Source organism: Grus americana, chromosome 12 (assembly GCF_028858705.1).
Source record: "Grus americana isolate bGruAme1 chromosome 12, bGruAme1.mat, whole genome shotgun sequence".
In the NCBI taxonomy this organism is placed as follows: Eukaryota; Metazoa; Chordata; class Aves; order Gruiformes; family Gruidae; genus Grus; species Grus americana.
The window spans coordinates 8,807,391-8,812,144 of NC_072863.1; positions in this window are offsets into that span (position 1 = coordinate 8,807,391).

Consider the following 4,754-nt stretch of genomic DNA (forward strand, 5'->3'; position numbering starts at 1 on the left):
GTATGGGGCGGTCTCTGCCCGGCGTGGGTCCCCTCTCCTGGCCGGGGCTGTCTCCATGCCATGACGGGTGCCCGTCCCTCGGTAGGGCTGTCCCCATCCCAGCAGGGTGCAGGTGTCCCCCGGGCTGTCCCTTGTCCCCATCCCTGGGTCTTCAGAGTTGATGTCCCCCTCCCCAAGGAGATATGGGGATGTCCCCCATCCCCTCCTGCTCCCTGGGAAGATCACCCTTATCCCCAGGGGAAACAGGGTGTACAATTGCTGTCATCCCAAAACCAAGAACAGGGGATGCACTTCCCACGGGTGTTCACATCCTTGGAGGGGCTCCCTGGATGGACCTCCATGCATGGCGGGAACACCCCTCTCCTGCCGCGTGTTGCTCAGGCTTCTCCATCACCAAGGCAGGCCTGTCCTCCACTGTTGCTTCATGCACCTTGTAGGAGGAAAGAACAGGGACTCTCTGCATCGCTTTGGGTCTTCCTGCAAGTCACGGGATTTGGTGGAGTCTCTGTCTCCCCAGGCACAGGAAATTCAGCCCCTGACGCAGGCAGCCGAGGGCATGGGGGAAATACACTCATCAGACGGGCACATGTGGGCACTGGGGTGTTGGGGCACCGCCAGCGCTCTGGGCCTCGGGCAGGGCGGGGATGCCTGCCTTGACCGTGACATGCTACCGAGGCCAGCAGCTCTGTGTCAGGACAATTGTGATAACCAAATCTCGTGCTTCAGGGCTCTAGTTGATGCAAGCGTTTGGGTCCTTGGGTGCACAACTGTCTGAATATATTGTGGGATTTTTTTCCTCCACTGTCCTTTACAGTATTAGTGTGGTCACAGCTAGCAACCCACCGTTGCTCTGGTGTGGTGCAGGGAACCTTTCGCAGATGCTGCTCCACATAGAATCATAGAATGGTTTGGGTTGGAAGGGACCTCAAACACCATCTAGTTCCAACCCCCCTGCCATGGGCAGGGACACCCTCCACTAGACCACGTTACCCAAAGCCCCATCCAACCTGGCCTTGAACACTTCCAGGGATGGGGCATCCACAGCTTCTCTGGGCAACCTGTGCCAGTGCCTCACCACTCTAACAGTAAAGAATTTCTTTCTAACATCTAATTGAAATCTCCCCTCCTTCAGCTTTAAAACCATTGCCCCTTGTCCTGTCACTACACTCCCTGATAAACAGTCCCTCCCCATCTTTCCTGTAGGCCCTTTTAGGTACTGGAAGGCCGCAATTAGATCTCCCTGGAGCCTTCTCTTCTCCAGGCTGAACAACCCCAACTCTCTCAGCCTGTCCTCATAGCAGAGGTGCTCCATCCCTCCAATCAGCTTTGTGGCCTCCTCTGGACTCTCTCCATGTGTCTCTTGTACTGGGGCCCCCAGAGCTGGACGCAGTACTCCAGGTGGGGTCTCACAAGAGCGGAGTCGAGGGGCAGGATCACCTCCCTCGACCTGCTGGTCACGCTTCTTTTGATGCAGCCCAGGACACGGTTGGCTTTCTGGGCTGCAAGTGCACGCTGCCAGCTCATGTTGAGCTTCTCATCAATCAATACCCCCAAGTCCTTCTCCTCGGGGCTGCTTTCAATCCATCTGGCAGAGTTGGTAACGACTGTGCCTTTTCACTAAGCAAAGATACAGGTGCCACTTTCCCATGCACAAATGAAAGGGATCCCCTCCACCCCATCACCTCCCCGCACGAGGAGGATAGAAAATGCACTTGAGTGCATTTGAGTGCATCTCCGTTTGATGGAAGATGAGGCTGAACTGTGCCTCCAGATGCTGTCTGTATCTTTAATAATCTGAAGGAAAAAATTGATCTTGAAGTAAAATAGTAAGAAAGCTTGGAAATGCCTGGATAGCTCCAGTGGTCTCAAGTGGGGAAAAAAACCAACGGTGTCAACGTTTTCTGTAGGTCTGGAGTTAAGGACAATGCAACAGAACAAATGGTGATTTGTGATTTCTTATGTTCTAGCTTAAACAATCATGTACCAGCTGAAGACTCTCCCCTTCTTTCTCTAAGGGGTGGAGACCAAGTTTTATTTTATGCTGCATAAATACTTGGTGTCAATAAAAGGATATTAATTCTTAAAAATAACTTTATTCACAAAGAGCTGTAGAAACCAGCTCCTGATATACATCCAGCACTATTACTGTTGGCGCAGAAAACACGATGAAATCAATTTAAGTGTTCCTTCATATGAAACAACCAATTTAAGCAAATTTTAACTAAGCAAATAGGCATGATCCCTAGCGAATGCGGTATTGTTGCAGCTAGGTTCAGCTACAGTTTGGGCGGGTTAACTCTGGAGTGGGAGGAAGGAGCCTTTATCAAATTGCCTAGAGCAGCAGAATGAAATACGCCCTGCAGCTAACTAATATCAGGGCCATGTCGTAGCTGGCCTGTTTCCAGAAGGCTGGGAAAAACAGCAGCTGCCCTGTCAAGTTCAGGGAGTGCCTGACATTACTGGGCAGTGGGCAGTATCTGTTGCGAGACCGTTCAACCACAGGATCTGATTTCATTTTAGTTACTGAAGACATTTCTCGTTAATGAACGATATCAATGTCTGCCATTAAAAGTAGCATCCAACAGCACCTTTCTGATCACTTGCAAAAGTTGTTGGCTTGACTTCTGTGTGATTTCTCCCCAGCGGGCAAAAGCATTAGTCCTGTTTCGCCCTTCTGGGTGAGCAATTTCTTTGTTCCTCCTGCCAACCAGCACATTTCTAGATCCAAAGCATTCCTGGTCCTGCTGGCACCCCGTTATGGAGGGAAGAACAGATTTACAAAAGCAGAAATATTTGCTGATATTACAGGAAGTTGGTTAGCTGAGATCAGTGACAGATTTAGTAGATGACCGGTTTTGTTCTTGCTGGTATGGGAGCCACCGAGGTTCGCGGGGCAGGGTAAAGGGAGGGGGTTCAGGGGTATCTGGGAGCTGCGCATTTTCTGGCTAGGTGATGCATAAGGTAGGAGACCCAATGTTCTGATTCCTCTGGTATGCGCAGTTTTTTAGAAGGCAAACCATTCAATAAATATGTTTTGCCTCTGAGTAGATTCCCAATTTCATAATTATTTTATCTTCTCTTGCCAGTCAGGCATATCTCAGTGCTCAGGCCCAGTGAACCATGGCCTGCGTGAGCGGCGGTTGTACGTAACTTTATCAACAGACTTTTTAAAAACTTCCTTGGTAACGACATCCCGCAGTGGCGGGAAACTTGGAGATAACAACTGCGTATTTGTTGTTTGGAAACACTTGAAATAGTGTGCTCTGAGTCACATCTTCAGGTCACCGCCCATTCACCAATCTGCCTCTTCCCCCCCATTTTTTCCTCCCAGTGTTGCCATTGCTGCTGGGTGACTCACAGGGACTTAGCAAAATTTATCTGCTGGTTTTTGTTGGTTTTTTTTTTTTTTTTTTTCACAAGACAAACCTCCTAAAAAAGCAAAGAGCACAATAATTTTTTTTGAGGAGATTAACAGCTGAGACCAGCAGGACTCATTTTTGAACAGAAATTAGTCTGTGCAGACAGAATGGAAAAAAATTGAGAATTCAAAGCATATTAAACTGGTCCTGAGATGAGCACCAACATTTTTAATCAAGAGGAAAATCACAAAAGGAATGTCTCATTAAATGATGTATAGAGCATTCACCAAAACATGAATTTAGCGTGCAAGCATCCCATCTTCATCCCAGCTCCAGAGAAATCCCTCCACTTTGATTAGTATTTTAAATAGCCTAAAATTATTTCTCTAGCCTAAAGTTTTAAATGGGAGAGGAAGTCAGATCTACCAAAACATTTAAAAAGAGATACACCCTTCCTAGATGTTGTTTGCTGCAAAATACCTTTTAAAATAATGTTATTCCTGTTCTCCATCTTGTTGACTTTTGCAGAAATTAGTCATCAAAGTGATTCTCGGTGGTGACAGTTTCCATGGATTTTGGAAAGTGGTGTCTATCTCCTTACTTGTTTCAAGACTGGGACTTCCCTGATGATGAGAGTTTACCAAGATTTCTCTCCCTGCTTGGCTAATAAATGACAATTTACTTATCAAAATGAAAATAAGCAAAGCCTCTGACCTGATGCACTCCTTCTCTGGAGCTGCAGGTAACTTCCTTTTCCATGTACATCTCTGCCTCTGTTGACCTTCATGGGAAAAATGCTTTCATACTCTGGGCAGGGGTTTGGAGGAATTACAGACATTTTGCACTTTCTTCAGCAGTGCAAGGAACGGTCGCTGTCACAAGAATTACACAATTGCTACAAAACATCCAGTGTTGGCATATCACATGTCAACTATCCTCAGCAACACTGATCTGGATTGCTGCAGACAACGCCACACTTTGGGCTGGTATTTATGGCATTTACCAGCTTCTGTTTGCATACAACCATTAAGAATTATCCTCATGGTTCTGGTTCAGCAGGACCAGACACGCCACGGTGTCTGTCACAACACAGCGGAGAGGCTGGCGCTTGGCACTACGCAGACCTAAAGACACACTGACGTCCTGCCCGATGGGATTTACTGAGTACCCGTGTGCTGCCAAGGTCCAGCTAGCCTAAGGGCCTGCAAAAAGTTAAACAAGGATTATCTTAAAAGGGCAGAAAACAAGCAAAGGAAGATCCTGTCACTGGCATGGGCTCAGTGCCGCCAGACTGTGAGCACAATCCTGTGCTGTGCCGTGGGGCCCTACGCCCTTGGGAGCACCCGAGACTTTGAGGTGCCCCAGCCCCACTGCCGTGACCAAGCACATGGGGTG